Source organism: Antechinus flavipes, chromosome 5, assembly GCF_016432865.1.
Source record: "Antechinus flavipes isolate AdamAnt ecotype Samford, QLD, Australia chromosome 5, AdamAnt_v2, whole genome shotgun sequence".
Lineage (NCBI taxonomy): Eukaryota > Metazoa > Chordata > Mammalia > Dasyuromorphia > Dasyuridae > Antechinus > Antechinus flavipes.
This window is the reverse complement of record NC_067402.1, coordinates 156,791,589-156,811,502: the sequence shown is the minus strand read 5'-3', so window position 1 is coordinate 156,811,502 and position 19,914 is coordinate 156,791,589. Positions and strand designations below refer to the sequence as shown.

The 19,914-nt window shown below is 32.3% G+C and overlaps 1 long non-coding RNA gene across 1 annotated transcript; it reads right to left on the bottom strand.

The window, feature by feature from the left end:
* Positions 1-1,892: 1,892 nt before the first annotated feature.
* On the bottom strand, positions 1,893-4,352 carry LOC127538089 (uncharacterized). Its single transcript, XR_007947672.1, has 3 exons — positions 4,115-4,352; positions 3,451-3,531; positions 1,893-2,091 (listed from the first exon to the last, which is right to left on the bottom strand). It is a non-coding gene; the product is annotated as an uncharacterized LOC127538089 (long non-coding RNA).
* Between the last annotated feature and the right edge of the window lie 15,562 nt (positions 4,353-19,914).

The following is a 19,914-nucleotide window of genomic DNA, read 5'->3' as shown; positions in this document are numbered from 1 at the left end:
TCATAGACATATTGGAAAGGATAACTCCTTTCTTAACATATACTACATTTTATTAAGATAAATAGTTTTGATGGTTCTTTTCTGAGAGATAAAAAGGGGGGAAATTTAAACTGAACAGATGTAAACTGAACAGATTGAAAAACACACATACACACAAACTGATAATTACCTATCATGACCCCAAATTATAAAATGCTACTTTAGTGACATATTGAATCAATTTTTAAACACAGCTTATGATGCATAAAATATTTCCAAATTTAGCAATCTCAAACTCAAAATCCTATTCAATTAGTAGCTTCCTTCCTTCAAGGTCACTTAAAAATATTCTATTGTTAGGAAATATTCATAAGAATGAGAGTGAGGAAAATATAAAAAAAAAAAAAAAAGCAAAACACATCCCCCATACATTTGTCATTTTTTGTTTTTCTCTTTAAATAAATAGTGATGTCTCTAGTCTATGTAAAAACTCTTGATTAGCTTATTCTATAAGGCAAAACATACAAACTCATATTTTAAAATATATTAAGCCATATATGTATGTATGCATGTATGTTTCAATCAATATTTGGCTCAATAAAAGAATGTAAAGTCTCTTTTAGTTTTGTTAGCATTTGATCATATCTGAAATAAATTATATGCTTTATTTTACTTAGATAATATGTACAAAATCCAAAAGTAAATCAAACAATCAGTCATGAGCTTTTTTTTTTTTTTTCCTGAGGCAATTGGGGTTAAGTATTTGCCCAGGGTCACACAGCTAGGAAGTGTTAAGTGTCTGAGGTCAAATTTGAACTCAGGTCCTCCTGACTTCAGGGTTGGTGCTCTATCTACGCCATCTAGCTACCCCAGTCACTCATGATCTCAAGGCTAGCAAATCAATTTGAAAGTTATCTGGATTCATTTAAATTAGTGGTATCAAAACTCAATTGGAAAAGAATTTCAACCAGCTGCATATTGACTTAGAAAACAACAAATTAGCATTATCTGTATTGTAATGTAGTTTTATACTTTCTGTTAAATATTTCTCAATTGCATTTTAATCTGATTCAGATAGTACTCAGGAATTTTAAGGAATTCTGGCATTTTTTTGGAGCGCCATATTTAACAGTTCTCATCTAAATCATCCATCTACTCATTGGCTACAAAAGTGACATGAGTTGATTTCTTGGAGGTATGATTAGAAAATATTTCAATTGAGAATAGCAGCATCCTTATTAATGTGATCTGTCTCTGCTGTATTCCCCTGCAGATTCTGGTGAGGATTGTAGTGGCAAGAACAGAAGTAGGAGTAAACAAAAGAAGTAGTTAATGTGATACAGGAAAACTAGGGTTGCTTTTTCCAGTGAATTCTCTAAAAAGAACTCTCTCATATATATAATCTTATTCTTTAGACCCATTCACCATAGCAACTTAAAACCAAGTGAAAGCATTATCCCTCACTAGGAAACAAAAGTCTACACCTAGCATCTTCCAATCTTTCCTGCTAACTTCTCCCATTTCCCATGACTTTGCCTCACTAACATCAGAGAAGATGAAAAATTATGAGCCATATTCCAACAAAAACCCTTTCATAATTAGTGAATGAACTTGAAAGATGAGTTTCATGATTTAGTAAAACAGCCAGTGTTGTACTACCAGAAACATATTTTAGTTATCATCAGCATTAGAGCCAAGTATAAAATAAATTTAAAACATCCAAGTTGCTCATTAAAAAGTGTTAATTAAAATAGGGTTTTTTTAAATGTTGAAGCATATTCAATAATTCCTCTCATTAAAATGTGGTTATTAATAATTTTAGTGAGAGAGAAAACTCTTATGCAATATTAATAAACAAAATATGTATTTATTTTACTTTCATCTCATTTATTTAATATCTTTCTTTTATACATCATTTATTTGATAGCAATACATCTGTAATGTATTTTGGAAGCAGTGATTATTATTGTTATTATTTCTTATAGGAGCATGTAAGCAAATCTGTACAAAATGTGACGTTGCAGATATTAGTCAAGAAGAGCTGGTTTCAAATACTGCTTCCTTTGTGATCTTGGGTAAGTCATTTAAGCTCTTTTAGCTTCAGTTTCTCATCTGTAAAATAAAAAGATGGACATAGATGACCCTTTTAATTATAAATCTCGTATCCTATGATCCTATGTCCACTGCACTGGCTATTGTATTTTGCTATTTTAAACAGTTAAGATGAAAAGAAGTGGTGCCAAAAAAATAGAGAGAAAGAAACTGGAAAGAAAGAAAGAAGGAAGGAAGGAAGGAAGGAAGGAAGGAAGGAAGGAAGGAAGGAAGGAAGGAAGGAAGGAAGGAAGGAAGGAAGGAAAGATGGAAGGAGGCAAGGGAGAAAAGAAAGGAGGAAAGGAAGAAAGAAAAGAAAAATGCTTGAATCAATGGATTCAAATGATTTCTTGTAGATAGTATCTAAAAGAATTTGATGTAGTGGAAAGTATTCCCTACTTTCAAATTTGATTTGATTCTGAGTTCTGTTACTTTTTTAGCTTCATAACTGTAGGCAAATCACAATTTTTCTGAATCTCTTCCTCATTGCATAAGTGAAGAGAGGGCCTTTATGGATTCTCTCTCTTAGATGGTTTTCTAGACAGAAAGCACATTACAAAGCTGGCAGACTTTTTAATGTTAGCTATTAGTATTATTTTTAACAACAACTATTAAAACTATAATACTTGTCATAAATATTTCTTTCTATAGGCCTCATCTGTTAACAATCCCATAGACAATAGATATATTAACTGATGAGAACTATAGAAAGAAATATTTATGACAAGTATTATAGTTTAATAGTTATTGTCTATGGAACAAATCTAACCTTTCAAAATATTTTGTTTTTTATCTTAAAATCTGCTTACAATTCATAAAAATAGTTCATAGTTAAATAGTTGTTTATACTTGTTCTTTTTACCTTTTTCCTTTCTTATACTTATTGACAACATAGATATTTCCCATCTTATTATTTTACAATGACATTAATACATTTTAATCAGCCCAAGTTGTTGAGTCTCTGCCTAGAATTTTCATAACCCGACAAGACTCAGACACAATGTTCATTTTTGTCCTCTAGTTTCACTCTCTGACCTTTTCTATCTCCCAATTTTCTGTCTAGCTTTTGCTCTTCACCCTTTAGATATTATTGCTCCCTATTAAAACGTAAGCTCCTTGAGAATTAAGATCATCTGGTTTTCCTGTTTCTGAATCTAACTGTATGTACTTAGCACAGTGCCAGGTGCATAACTAAGAGCTTAATGCAAAGGGCTGAAATTCTGAATTGATGCACTGAAATTGGACAACCTTTTTTTTTTCTTTTTTCCTATCTTTCTCATTTTCTCTTCTTGTTCTTTCTCTTTCCCTCTCCTGAGAAACCCAGTAAATCTATTACCCATTTATAATATTGTTCTTATGAAATAAAGTGGCCCCACCAACCTGTATTTTTTTTTCTCCTGATGTCAAATTTCCATGAAGTCCATGAATTACACTACATAATATGTATTTACAATGGTAGATCTGACAATAGAAAAAATGTAGAAAGCCTTAGTAAATTCTTGTGTTTTTACAATATAGATAAACTTCATATTACAGATACCAGATGAAGTGAGAATTGTGTATGGCACCTCAGGATTAAAAGTGTGGTAAAGTAGAAGACAGGGCATTGAACTTGGAATCAGTTTTTACTTCATATGTATGATTGTTATATAAATCTGGGCAAATTATCTAAATTTCCTGTGCTACAATTTCTTCAGCTACAAAATGAAGGAATAGACATGTATACCTCTAAGGCGTTATCTAAATTCAACTCTATTGTTCTGTATAACTTTAACATTTATAAAGCTTATCCTCTACCTTTTAATTGCAATATTTCTTAGTGTAAAAATTTGGAATAAATATACATATACACAGAAATTTTAATTGTTGATTTTATCTTTAAAAAATCAAGTCAAACTAGGCAAAGATAGATTCTAGTCTTTATAAGTGTTATTTGTGCTCAGATAAGTTACTCTTGTATTCTAAAATGTAAATAGAAATGAGAATTACCTCTGAAGAACTGAGATGTAAATACAGTATAAGCCAAAAGAGAAAGCATTCTTACCTCTTTTGCACACACACTACAAAAATGCTGCAAAGTTCACCAAATTGGCAGACATTTCTTCAGATATGCCCAATATAGAGAGTGATAAAAGTGTTAAAAGTCATCACTGAAGCACCTTGTCAGTATAGTGTTTTGGGAATAGTGTCAGAGGGTCTAATTCTACTTACTGCAAAAAGCCCTCTCCAAATTTTGAAAGGTTTAGTTTACTGAGAATGTGCAACCATTCTGTCTGCCATGCTTGTTCTCAAATAAATTCTGCTTTCTGTAATAACTGGGCAAAAATGGAAAGAAGCAAATTTGTAATTAAGAGTTTTCTCTATGACTGTCTCCCAAACCACTAATGAAATGATTATAGAATTGGTTCAGAAAAACAGATGGATACTTTTCCTGCAAGAGTCTGAAAAAAAAATATCTCAGAAAAATAATCAGTTTTCCAATCTTCTATCACAAAACTGTTAAAGACATGAGCATTCAAAGCCATTTTCCTCAAGTTACAATAGAGTACCTCATGAAAAGGTAAATGAAATGGACAATATTCTTAACTTTTTTATCTCCCACTCTCATATTCACATTTCTTACATATACCAGATGTTTCCTAATAAAAACTTCTTAATATAAATACATCTTATACACATATTATTTCCTAAGTCACTTCTTTATATCTTTTATTCTCAAAATGCTGACATTTCAGACATGATACTTAACAAATTAAATCTTACATCAGTGCACAGTTACAATCTGTCATTTTCATAATAGTCTATAAATTCAGAAGAGTTAATTATGAATTTTAACTTTACTTTCCCCTCCTCTTAGATTGACTTTTTTTCTTTGAGCTGAAATAAATAAGTGGTTTTTCCTTGTAACTTTAATCCCAAGGAAGATTTCATCATTTTATACCCTAAGCTTCTCATAGGTAAATTGGGCTCAATAAATGACTTAAGTTTGCCAAAAGAATCAAATTACACTTGAAAGACATCTATGCATTGATTGATAGCTGCTTGCCTTCACTATCCTATTAAATTAGATTATTGAAAGATTCTGGATTTATTTTTTAAGAGAAGTTATTCCAAACAAAGGTTCTTTGTGAAAAGTAATCTGCATTTTCCCCTAGCCCATTGGATTGATTAGTCTAAGAGGATTGGGGTAGGTCCATGAGAGGGTATTAATTAGATATAAATGAAGCTGATACTGCAAACTGAAACAATCTGAATTTAAATGTTCCATTTCAGCAATTGTTTCAAGAATGTTGTTGAGGAAAAAAATTTATGAATTTAGAATATCCCAATCATTATTGGGGATTGAAAGATGATTCTAGCATGTTCTACTGTGAGCATTCCCTCATTGCCAATGTAATGCAAAAATAATTACTAAAATAAATACAAATCCCTACATTTTATTTACATGTGGATTTAAAATGATTTCTTAGCATAATTTTAAAAATATTTTTTCTTAAGTGGAACTATTGTATTTACTCCTGAGAATTCCATTTCTCAGGGGGGTAAGGTGATGTTAGAATAATTGACAAGCAGGTAAAATCCAATGTGCAATGGTGCTACCTTCTGATATAATAAAAACTGTTTTCTCAATTACATGTAAAAAAGCAATTTTTAAGCATTCATTATTGTTTTGAGCTCTAAATTTTATGCACTCTCCCCATGCTTTCCCTTCTCTGAGACAATGCACTATATAATATTGGTTATACATGCGTAACTTCATTCTGTTTATGTTCATTTAAATCTTTCCAGGTTTTTTTTTTCCTGAGACCTGCTTGTTTATCATTTTTATAGAACAATAGCACTTGATTACTTTCATACACATCTTGTTCAGTCATTCCCCAATTGACAGACATTCCCTCAATCTCCAATTCTTAGCCACTGCAAAAAGAACTGCAATATTTCAATACAAATATCTTAATGATGCTACTTCTTGAATCAGAAGTTTCATGATTACAGTTGGAAAAAAACCTATATCATATTCCAGATTATTCCTCCTTTCCTTAATTCAATTTATTTTTAAAATTGTTCTGGGATTTCATTGTCTATAATCAAAAAAGCATTTTTATGTGCCTACTTATATGTCAGGCCTTATGCTAAGCATTGAGAAAGAAACTATGTAGAAATACATACACCTAAAACACACACACACACACACATACACACACACACTAATTTCAAATAGAAAATGCTGAAATGAAGAGGCATTGGAAAAAACATTTTTATTGAAGATAATGTTTTAGCTGGAACTTGAAGGAAAAAAAGAAGTCAGAAAGCAGAGTTGGGGAAGGAGAGAATTCTCAATTGGAAAAATTTTCCAATCAGGAAATGGTGTTTTTAAAGAAATGCCACCAGCATCCAGCAGTTAGATACTTTTGTCTTGAGTAAATATAGTCATGCTGATCCAAGTTTAATGTTTCCTAATTATGAAACAATGTGATTAAAATGAATAGGCATAGTTCTTCATGAAAGAGGATGGCATTCAAACAGGAATTCAACCTTCAATTAATACAAAATCACTTTGAGGATAGATGTGCTTGTTTTGAAATATGTGCCTGTGATTTTAACAGGTTGGGGAAAACCTGCTGTTGAAATCACTCCCCTTGTCCTATTCTCCATAAATACATAGACTTCTATCATAACTGAAATGATAACCTTAGAAAATTTCCAAAGGTACTAAGACATAAGGTGATCTATCAATTCTTCTGCAGAAAAAAAAAATATGACAACAAAAGTACTTAAGTATAGGTCTTCCTGGCTCCAAGATTGATTTTCTGTTACATCATGTTCCCTCTGAAAATTCAGAGGAAAATGCATTTGAAGCTGAATGGGACTTGAGAAACTGTTGAGTCAAATGCCACCATTTTACATATGAGATAATTGAGACATGGAGTAGTTACATTACTTATCCAGACTCACAAAGTTAAAAATGGTAGGTGGGACTTGAACCCATTTCTTGACCTGCCAGATGATACAATGGATAGAGGGCTAGGTATGAAATCAAGAAAATTAATTTTCATGAATTCAAATTCAGCCTCAGCCACTTACTAGCTGGGTGACCTTGATCAAGTCATTTAACCCGATTCTCTCAGTTTTTCCTCTGTAAAATTAGGTAGAATAGGAATAGCAAGCCATTCCAGAAAATTTGCCAACAAAAACCCATATGAAGACACAAAGAGTTGGACACAAATAAAATGACTAAACAATAACTTTTTCACTTGGTGTCTAGTTCCCTATTCATTATGCCAAATTGTAGTCAATTGACTTACATAAAAATAAATTCAGCAACTTCAAGACAATACTAATATTTTAGTTTGCTTCTTCAAGCAAGATGTCTTGATCAATTGAAACACATAATGACAGTGAATTTTATTTGCACTAATTACTTTGTATTTCATTTTGATTCAATGCTATAAAGATTGATAATGTGTGTTATATTATATAACTGTGTAATTCAGAGATGAGAAGCAACAGTTCCTAATTCTCAGAAATTTAGTTTCTAGTGAAAGGTTAAAACATAACTACTTTTAAGTAGAGACAATATAGAATATAAAACAGTCAATGTAGAATCTACAAATGTTTCTAATGGGAAGGTTAAGACATACACACTCTTAAGTAGAAGTCATGTAGAATCTGAAAAAAGTAATGTTAGAGGAATTTTTGAAGTATTTTAAGTAATATTTGAATGGAGAGATCATGTGTAGGTGGTAGGGTTTTAATAGAGAAAGAATTTTATGCATTCAGGGAATGCATAATATTCAGAAAAGAAATCCACAGATTTCTCCAGATTGCCAAAGGAGTGTTACATGAAAAAGAAAATATAATGTTTATATAAGCTTAGTTTGGTAAGGAATTATTTACAAGATCTTATGATCATAGATCTTGAAGTATAGGTGGCCTCAGAGCTCAATTAGTGTACTTCCTCCCTGTTATATGTATATGGTATGGTACATGCCCAGAGTGCCTCTAATGGTATTTCTTCTTGGAAGAAGCTAGGGAAGAAGACAGCATTTCTCTCTATAAAGGATGCTGAACTAATATTTCTGGGATAGTCTTGATGATGTGTAAAGGAAGTGTCTTGAAAAAAGATACTTTGGAACTTTCATGGACTTTCAGTAACTGGTCTCAGTTGGCTAGCAACAGAAGGTTTGAATAAGAGTTCATGTAGCCTTGGGTAAAAAACCTAACTTTAAGATTATAAATTGCAGATAAGATTCCAGTCTGCATTCGTAGAGAGAGTTACTTTCCAGGGAGTTCCTATACTAATGAAATGACAAATTTGGAATCCAATGCCTATGTATTTTTTAAAAAGATTCTTTGAGAAGGACAATGTATTGGTTTCAGTAAAAACAATAAGATGAATCATAACTTTTAATATCACTTTTGACAAATGGCTTTCATAATAATCTGAGAATCATTTCAATTACAATTTCATTTTCTATGTTCAAAAATTCTAGGTTATTCTCTTTCATTCATTATTATATTATGGTCTTAAGATTTTTTTTTTGTTTTATCTATCATGTTCTTTTGGGAGATCTATGATCTTTAGCTTCTCCTCACACATCCTATCTTCAAGATTAGTATTTTTGTTTGCATATTTTGTTCTAATCAATTTTTGGTGGCTTCTCTTTTTCTAGATTATCTTTTACTTCTGTGTAATTGGATTCCTAATCTATTGTGCTATTTTGTTTCTTTGATGAGGTTTTTCATAAATTCCAGTTTTTCTATTGTGCTAATATTTTTATTTTTCAGGCCTTAAATTGTGTTTTTATAATTCTCATTTCTCTTTTGAACCACTCAGAAACAGTGTGTTGTAGTTCACTGTTTTTCATATTCTATAGGGTCTTCTCTCATCAAGTGTTAGATCATTTCACAGTATTTATTCATAAATGGCTAAACTATTTTTATTTTTGTTTTTGTTTTTTATTAAAGCTTTTTTATTTTCAAAACATATGCTTGGAAAAATTTTCAACATTAACCCTTGCAAACCTTATGTTCCAATTCCACCTCCCCCCCTTCCCTCACCTCCTCCCCTAGATGGCAAGTAAGCCAATATACATAAAACATGGTAGAAATATATGTTAAATGCAATATATGCATATATTTCTACAATTATCTTGCTCCACAAGGAAAATCAAATTAAACAGGAAAAATGACAAAAGAAAATAAAATCCAAGCAAACAATAAAAAGAGTGAAAATGCCATATTGTGAACCACATTCAATTCCTACATTTCTCTCTCTGGGTGTAGATGTTTCTGTTCATCACATGTTCATTGGAACTGGTCTGCATCATCTAATTGTTGAAGAGAGCCACATCCATCAGAATTGATCATCATATAATCTTCTTGTTACCATGAACAATGATCTCCTGGTTCTGCTCATTTCACTTAGCATCAGTTCATGTAAGTCTCTCCAGGTCTCTCTAAAATCATCCTGCTGATTGTTTCTTACAGAACAATAATGTTCCATGATATTCATATATCATAAGTTATTCAGCCATTCTCCAACTGAAAGGCATTCAGTTTCCAGTTTCTTGACACTACAAAAAGGGCTGGATGGCTAAACTCTTTTTGCTAAATGTAGAGATTATATTTCCTTCTGGTGTTACTGTTTTTCCTGTTGATTTATTAGACTATGTTCAAGGTCTTTGAGCTTTCTTCCTGAAATTTTTTGTAATTTTAATCTTCCATTTTTTCTTTTCTCCAAGACATTTTTCTGACTCCCTCTGATTATGTTTTTCTCAGGGATTAGATCTCAAAACTTTTAATCCTCCTTCCAAGCTGAACAACTTAAATTCAGCTTAAGTCTCTGTCTCAACTGACTTTTGAGTGGTTGGAACTGGTCCCAGCTGAATGCGATGATCTTCCCTCAGACTTAGTGGAGTTTTACACAATCCAACATCTAACTGTATCTTATCTTTGCATCCTGTGCTGCTCCCTCTATTCTTTAGTTCTTTTGCTACCTATCAGCAGTTCAAAGTTTTGCAATGCTGTGTTGTGATTTTCAGATTGTTTTGGTCCTGATGGGTTATGAGTACTAGGTTGTCTGTTGCAGCCAAGGCAACCATGGTTTCTCTTGGAAAGATGAAAGCGAAATCAGCATGTCAAAATAATTATTTGTTTAAACTTGTATTATGTCTTTGTGAGGCCTTGCTGCTAATAGCATTGAAGTTTGGGGAAGAGTGCTGAGTAAGTTCAGTGCCAATGAACATCAATTCATGGATTCTTTTTTTCAATATTTTTTGGAGGATTCAAAATGTCCTAGAACCAGGGAGGTAGTTGAAGTTGCTTTATCTATGATGGAAACTTTCTATTTTTAAGAAGTTTGAGTTGAAGGAATAATATAAAATGTCTAATCCTCCATTTCATTGCACCTATGACCTGGAACACCTTACAAATGGTTTTAAAGCAGATAATTGTACCTGTAAGCATGTATATTTTAAGTTGAAATAATGCTTGCAAAATAGTCATAATCTGTATTTCATCAGGTATTACTATTTCTAGATAGATTTCCTATTGCTTTATCTACCCTTGATGTCCAATGTAGAAAAAGTTACCATGTATGGGAGGCATTGGTCCCTGGTGGCACTTAGAAGGATCTATTAAAAGAAAAAAAAGACATATGCAATTAAGCAAGATGGATTTATAGTACTTCTGGCACCACAGGTTAAACAAATAGTGAACAAATTCAAAACAGAGCTGTTCATTCCCTCCATTTTAACACTTCAGGTTTGTGTATAACTAAGGCTAGAGATTAGAATTATATTTAATTATTTTGGTTTGAAATATGAACCTGAGCTTAATTTGGTCAAGATCTATGTCTTAGACATCTTTGTCCTAGAAGGAGCTTAACATAGTGCCGAGTACAGAGTAGACATTTAATATATATCTTTGAGTGCATGGATGAATAAATAGTGAAAGTTTATATTAGTTTTCCTGTGATGTGTTTTCTATGGCCATCCAAGCACATCTATTTTATGGGACACAAAGGCTTTAAAACATTTATGTTTGACATCTTAATCTAAAACATATGCATCATTAGAGATGAAGGTGCTGTGGTATGAACAATTAAGTGTACTATTGTTATTACTTATTCCTGCCTTCATAACCCTTTCTTCTTCCCAGAGAGTTAGCACTCTTATTTTTGAAAGAATTCCTTGATAAGGAATATTACTGAACTCCAGCTTATATTGTTTCCTGGGGAGAGAACGTATCAGCAAACATGGAGGAAATTGCATGCAGCACCTTCTAAAAGTGACAAGCTCTCCATTAATTACAAGTTTTAGATTCCCAACTAATATTTATAAATTGGCTCTTGTACTTGGCTTATTAGATGAACTATCTAAATTCAACGCATTTGGTTATCAAGTAAGTTACAATATGTAATGGACAGTATAGATGGACAGTATAGATGAAATTTAGAAATATCTGTTGGTCAATAGAAATAACTTCATTACATGAATTCAATAACATAAAGCCAAATCTAATCAAGCAGTAACCCCAAAATATACATTTCTCACATAATTGGCAAGGCAATTAAATAAAATCTCAAGCATGTATATTTCATAATGTATATTTCTGCTTTCAGAAATGGAAAAGAAAAAAATTGCTAAATTAAACTAAAATTCTAGTGGAAATGACAAACTTAGATTGTACTGCTTTTGATTAAAAATATCATATTATTTGTAGTATTTTTGATGCTTACCTATAATGTCTTGAATGAATGATATAATTCTTCATTCAAAAGACCAAGATAATTATGTTTGTGACCTTACCTTAATTAGAAAAAATAAGAATGATTATAAAGACAAATCTAGAATGAAAACAAAGCTCATTGTTCATGATTTGTGAAATATTAAAGAGATGGTAAATGCAGATAAAGAAGAGATGAAGCATTTTCACCTAATAAAGGGTAAAATATAAATCCTTTATTTCAACATAAGTGAATTTTAATGAGGGGGGACCCAGAGGACTTAGTAGGAAAACACATAGTGAGATCCCCTCCCTCTTACACACACACACACACACACACACACACACACACACACACAACTCTTTCAAATGGATTTAAAAAAAAAAAACACCAGAATGAATCTTAAGGGGGAAATTCAAGAAAAATTCAAAGTGAGCAACTTATAACTGGAGTTGGTATAAGGAGACAAAGAAATTTGTGGATCCTGAAAATGAGTTTTTGCCAAGAACTTGCTTTCAGGGTACTCCACTGTTAAGTGAGGCTATGCACCAGAGTAAGTACCAATACCTTGTATAGAGTGATGGAATGGGCTAACTGGGCATATTTATTGTCTACAGCTGGTTCCAAGTTCCAGATACAAGGTAGGAAAGAGGAAAAGACGTGTTCCAGATATTTAAAAAGTAAAGGGCAAGTGGCAATTTCAGGCCTGAGATTGTGTTTTGTGAGGAGCAAAACTGCAGCAGTGTGTCTCATACACCAAAGAGTATATAAAAGTTCCAAATTCTGACCCAACTAAAAGCTAGCAGAATAAACCAGAACAGAAATCCTGGACTAATGGTAGGGAGTACAAAGGTCTGTCTCTTCGTATCAGCAGAGCTTCTCAACTGATTTGTAAATCCTGATTCTACAGCAGAGGTTTATAGAAACTTTCAAATTCCATATTTTATAGAAACTTTGAAGTTCAAACACAGGAATTAAGAGAAAATACAAAAAAGTAAGCATGAATAAATAATCACATAGCACTAAACAAAGATGACTATTTGCATTCAGATATGAAAAGATGGTACATATGCATTTAGAACACTATCATTATTAGGGTTTGTAGAGAAAGTCTAGTTAGAAAAGGCTTGCAAATGGTTCTGTTATATCTACAGAATTTTAAAAGAAGAATGGAAAGAGAGAAGGAGGGAAATACCCTGCAGATGATCAGTGAAACAAAAGGAAATTTAGAAAAAAAATATATCATAACCATGGTATGCAGTGTAAGGACTGGAGGAGTATACATCACTTGAACTTCACTTTCCCCTGAATTGTTTGAAGAAGGGAAGACTATATATTCACCATCCCAATGAGTTTGGTATAGAAATACATTTTACTCAATAGAGAAATAAGTGTAAAAAAGGAAAGAAGTTGTGAGTAGAGGAATTGATTCCAAGAAAAAGAAACTTTTAAGGAAGGATTAATAAAACATTTATAGTAATTTTTGAACTGGCAAATAATGAGACTCTCAGTGGGTATCCATCAATTAAGGAATGGCTTAACAAATAAATAAATCATATTTATATGATAGAACACTATTATGCTGAAAAATTGATTTAAAAAAAAGGCTTATTTCGGGGAAAAAAATCCAAAGGATTTATATTAAATGATGTAGAATGAAATGAACAAAATAAAGAAAAAATTATCTATTTACAAGGGTATTATAAAATACAAACAACTTTGGAAAACTTAACAATTTTCAAAAAAACAGACTAGCCACAATTTGAGACCTCATGATGAAACATGTTGCAATCTCTTGATAAAGAGGTGATTTAGAGAACAGAATGACATTTGTATGTGTATATACATACACAAATGCATATATATATACACATATATATGTAACATACTATATATACAAAGTGTATATACACAAATACATATATACAACTCTTTTCATATAGAAGTGTTTACATGTAAGTGTGTGTTTGTATATCCAATATAAAATAATATATACACATACAATATTTTGCATATTACATTATAATATTATGAACATATAAGTATATATTGAACATGAGTAGTATTGAAATTTGTTTTTTTGGACTATATATCTTTGTAACAGGATTTTTCTTTTTCTTTTCTTTTCATTTTGGTGGTGAACTGCAATGGAAAAGTAGTGAGTATTGCTGATTTCAAAAATGAATTTTAAAAAGAAAATGAATTTTAGTAGAGCTTTCACAGATTGAGTTCATATTGAAGCATTAATAACATTTTTGATATACATTTAAGGGGTGTTTTGTCAGTAAATTTACAAGCAATACTTCTGCAGTAACTCAATAAAAGTATTTTTAAGAAACCAAGAACATTATTATATGAATTATCCAAACATTTGGACAGGGATACAGATCTATCAATGCTTCTTTTTTTTTTTTTTTTTTTTTTTTTTTTTTTTTTTTTTTTGTAAGTGCTTAAATTATCTTTATTTTCAGCTGAGGAAAGAGGAAAAAAAACCCAACATCACCGCATGGATACCCAAATGCAATATTATCTAAAAGACACCATTGTCACTCTATTAAAATAAAACAGGTTTGCCTTCTGCTAAGTCCAGGCTTACAAAATAATATGCCATACCTTACTTAATTCTCAAGGAGGGCAAGTTAATGGATGTTACCATCTGCTATTTGTGACCTCTTATAATACTTATTAGCATATGGATATGAGTTATTTCCTAAATAGATTAAGAGCTTTTGGAGTATGAGTTGCATGCCTTATTTTACTGGGATCCAGAGTTGAATGGAAATAGTACACATTAAATAAAGGAAAAAAAAAACATGAATCTAGAAAAGAAAGCAAATGTGTTGGGACAAGATTAAACAGGTTTTACATGATGTATACTTTTAATAATAAATACTTTTGAAATTTTATTTTAGAGACAATATGGAATCATGAAGGTTTTTGAAGAAAGAAGGGATTTGATCAGATCTGTGTTAGGGGGCTTAAGAAGGGAGGGAGTAAATAACAAAAGAAAAAGGAAATGAACCAAACAAAAACAGGCAAGAGTGGGAAAAAAGTCAAAATCAAAACAAAGTCCATTGCAACAATCACCATAAAGAAATGAGGAAAGAAAAAGTGAATCAGATAGGAATATTAGTGAAGAGACTCAGGATGAGCTCTCATAATTACACCTTAGGGCCCCATTATCTACGGTCTAGTGCCTAGTTTTTTTTTTTTTTTTTATAATAAATTTTATTTTATTTAATAATAACTTCGCATTGACAGAATCCATGCCAGGATAATTTCTACACGACATTATCCCTTGCAATCACTTATGTTTCGTTTTTTCCCCTCCCTCCCTCCTCCCCCCCCCCAGGATGGCAAGCAGTCCTATATATGCTAAACATGTTGCAGTATATCCTAGATACAATACATATTTGCAGAACCAAACAGTTCTCTTGTTGTACAGGGAGAATTGGATTCAGAAGGTAAAAATAACTCGGGAAGAAAATCAAAAATGCAAATAGTTCACATTCATTTCCCAGTATTCCTTCTTTGGATGTAGCTGTTTCTGTCCATCATTTCTCCAATGAAACTCAGTTAAGTCTCTTTGTCAGAGAAATCCACTTCCATCAGAATACATCCTCATACAATATCTTTGTCGAAGTGTATAATGATCTCCTGGTTCTGCTCATCTCACTTAGCATCAGTCCTTGTAGGTCTCTCCAAGCCTCTCTGTATTCATCCTGCTGGTCATTCCTTACAGAGCAATAATATTCCATAACATTCATATACCACAATTTACCCAGCCATTCTCCAATTGATGGGCATCCATTCATTTTCCAGTTTCTAGCCACTACAAACAGGGCTGCTACAAACATTTTGGCACATACAGGTCCCCTTCCCTTTTTTAGTATCTCTTTGGGGTATAAGCCCAATAGAAACACTGTTGGATCAAAGGGTATGCACAGTTTGATAACTTTTTGGGCATAATTCCAGATCGCTCTCCAGAATGGTTGGATTCGTTCACAACTCCACCAACAATGCATCAGTGTCCCCGTTTTCCCGCATCCCCTCCAACATTCATCATTGTTTTTTCCTGTCATCTTAGCCAATCTGACAGGAGTGTAGTGATATCTCAGAGTTGTCTTAATTTGCATTTCTCTGATCAATAGTGATTTGGAACACTCTTTCATGTGAGTGGTAATAGTTTCAATTTCTTCATCTGAAAATTGTCTGTTCATATCCTTTGACCATTTATCAATTGGAGAATGGCTTGATTTTTTATAAATTTGAGTCAGTTCTCTATATATTTTGGAAATGAGGCCTTTATCAGAACCTTTAATTGTAAAGATGTTTTCCCAGTTAGTTACTTCCCTACTAATCTTGTTTGCATTCGTTCTGTTTGTACAAAGGCTTTTTAATTTGATATAATCAAAATTTTCTATTTTGTGATTGGTAATGGTCTCTAGTTCATCTTTGGTCACAAATTTCTTTCTCCTCCACAAGTCTGAGAGATAAACTATCCTATGTTCCTCTAATTTATTTATAATCTCGTTCTTTATGCCTAGGTCATGGACCCATTTTGATCTTATCTTGGTATGTGGTGTTAAGTGTGGGTCCTTGCCTAATTTCTGCCATACTAATTTCCAGTTATCCCAGCAGTTTTTATCACATAATGAAATCTTATCCCAAAATTTAGAATCTTTGGGTTTGTCAAACACTAGATTGCTATAGTTGACTATTCTGTCTTGTGAACCTAACCTTTTCCACTGATCAACTAATCTATTTCTAAGCCAATACCAGATGGTTTTGGTGACTGCTGCTTTATAATATAATTTTAGATCAGGTACAGCTAGACCACCTTCATTTGATTTTTTTTTCATTAATTCCCTTGAGATTCTCGACTTTTTATTGTTCCATATGAATTTTGTTGTTATTTTTTCTAAATCATTAAAATATTTTCTTGGAAGTCTGATTGGTATAGCACTAAATAAATAGATTAGTTTAGGGAGTATTGTCATCTTTATTATATTTGCTCGGCCTATCCAAGAGCACTTAATATTTTTCCAATTATTTAAGTCTGACTTTATTTGTGTGAAAACTTTTTTGTAATTTTGCTCATATAATTCCTGACTTTCCTTTGGTAGGTAGATTCCCAAATATTTTATGCTATCAACAGTTATTTTGAATGGAATTTCTCTTTGTATCTCTTGCTCTTGGATTTTGTTGGTGGTGTATAAGAATGCTGAGGATTTATGGGGATTTATTTTGTATCCTGCTACTTTGCTAAAATTATGAATTATTTCTAATAGCTTTTTAGTAGAATCTCTGGGGTTTTCTAGGTATACCATCATATCATCTGCAAAGAGTGATAGTTTGGTTTCCTCATTGCCTACTCTAATTCCTTTAATCTCTTTCTCGACTCTTATTGCAGAGGCCAGTGTTTCTAATACAATATTGAATAATAATGGTGATAGTGGGCAACCTTGCTTCACTCCAGATCTTACCGGGAAAGGTTCCAGTTTTTCCCCATTGCATATGATGCTTACTGAAGGTTTAAAATATATGCTCCTAACTATTTTAAGGAAAAGTCCTTTTATTCCTATGCTCTCAAGTGTTTTTATTAGGAATGGCTGTTGGATTTTATCAAATGCTTTTTCTGCATCTATTGAAATGATCATATGGTTTTTGTTTGGTTGGTTGTTGATATAGTCAATTATGTTAATAGTTTTCCTAATATTGAACCAGCCCTGCATTCCTGGTATAAATCCTACTTGGTCATAGTGTATTATCCTGGGGATGATTTTCTGTAATCTTTTTGCTAATATTTTATTTAAGATTTTAGCATCAATATTCATTAGGGAGATTGGTCTATAATTTTCTTTCTCTGTTTTCAGCCTACCTGGTTTAGGTATCAGTACCATATCTGTGTCATAAAAGGAGTTTGGTAGGACTCCTTCAATCCCTACTTCTTCAAATAGTTTATTTAGCATTGGAGTTAATTGATCTTTAAATGTTTGATAGAATTCAGATGTAAATCCATCTGGTCCTGGGGTTTTTTTCTTAGGGAGTTGATTGATAGTTTGTTCTATTTCTTTTTCTGAGATAGGAGTGTTTAGGATATTTACTTCTTCCTCTGTTAGTTTAGGTAAGCTATATTTTTGGAGGTATTCTTCTATTTCATTTAAGTTGTCAAATTTATTGGCGTAAAGTTGGGCAAAGTAACTCCTAATTATTGCTCTAATTTCCTCTTCGTTACTGGTGAGTTCTCCCTTTTCATTTTTAAGACTAACAATTTGATTTTCCTCTTTCCTTTTTTTAATCAGATTTACTAAGGGTTTGTCTATTTTGTTGGTTTTTTCATAGAACCAACTCTTAGTTTTATTAATCAATTCAATAGTTTTTTTACTTTCAATTTTATTGATCTCTCCTTTTATTTTTTGAATTTCAAGTTTAGTGTTTGATTGGGGGTTTTTAATTTGTTCCTTTTCTAGCATTTTTAGTTGCAAGCCCAATTCATTGACCTTCTCTTTCTCTATTTTATACAAATAGGCCTCTAGAGATATGAGATTTCCCCTTATTACCGCTTTGGCTGCATCCCATACATTTTGGTATGATGTCTCATTATTATCATTTTCTTGGATGAAGTTATTAATTATGTCTATAATTTGCTGTTTCACCCAATCATTCTTTAGTATGAGATTATTTAGTTTCCAATTATTTTTTGGTCTACTTTCCTGTGGCTTTTTATTGAATGTAATTTTCAATGCATCATGGTCTGAAAAGGATGCATTCACTATTTCTGCCTTACTGCATTTGAGTTTGAGGTTTTTATGTCCTAATATATGATCAATTTTTGTATAAGTTCCATGAACTGCTGAAAAGAAGGTGTACTCCTTTCTGTCCCCATTACATTTTCTCCAGAGATCTATCATATCTAATTTTTCTAGTATTCTATTTATCTCTTTGACTTCTTTCTTATTTATTTTGTGGTTTGATTTATCTAATTCTGAGAGTGCAAGGTTGAGATCTCCCACTATTATAGTTTTACTGTCTATTTCTTCTTGCAGCTCTCTTAATTTCTCTTTTAGGAATTTAGATGCTACACTACTTGGTGCATATATATTTAATATAGATACTTCTTCATTATTCATTCTACCCTTTAGCAAGATATAGTGCCCTTCCTTATCTCTTTTGATTAGATCAATTTTTGCTTTAGCTTGATCTGAGATCAGGATGGCTACCCCTGCTTTTTTGGCTTCACCTGAAGCATAGTAGATTTTGCTCCAACCTTTTACCTTTAACCTGCATGTATCACCCTGCTTCAGGTGTGTTTCCTGTATACAACATATTGTAGGATTCTGGCTTTTAATCCATTCTGCTAACCGCTTCCTCTTTATAGAGGAGTTTACCCCGTTCACATTTATGGTTAAAATGACCAATTCTGTATTACTTGCCATCTTGTTAACCCCGGTTTATGCTTTTCTCCCTTCTTACTCCCTTACCCTCTCCCTTATCCCCCTTCCCAGTATTAAGCTTGTGAGCTCCCCTTGCTTCTCACAGCCCTCCCTTTTTCAGTATCCCTCCCCCCCCCAACTTACCCCTTTCCCTCCCAGTTACCGTATTCCCTTCCACTTAGCTTATTCCTTCCTTTTTCACTTTTCCCTTCTCACTTTTCAATGAGGTGGGAGAAGTTTCACCATAGATTGAATATGTCTAAAATTCTTCTCTTAATGCCAATTCTGAAAGCAGTAAAATACTCACTATTTTCATTCCTCTCCATTCTTTCTCTCAGATATACTAGGTTTTCTTTGCCTCTTCATGAAATGTAGTACCCCCACTTTCCCTTTTTTCTAGTACAATGTCCTTTCCACAACTAGTTTCTAGAACAAGGTATACATGTATTCTTTATACATCTTTACAGCCGAAATATAGTTCCCAAGATTAATCTTTACCTTTTTAGATTTCTCTTGAGTTCTGTGCTTGTAGATCAAATTTTTTGTTAAGTTCTGGCTTTTTCATCAGAAATAGATGAAATTCTCTTATTTCGTTGAATGTCCATCTTCTTCCCTGGAAAAAGATGCTCAATCTCGCTGGGTAAGTTATTTTTGGTTGCATACCAAGTTCCTTAGCCT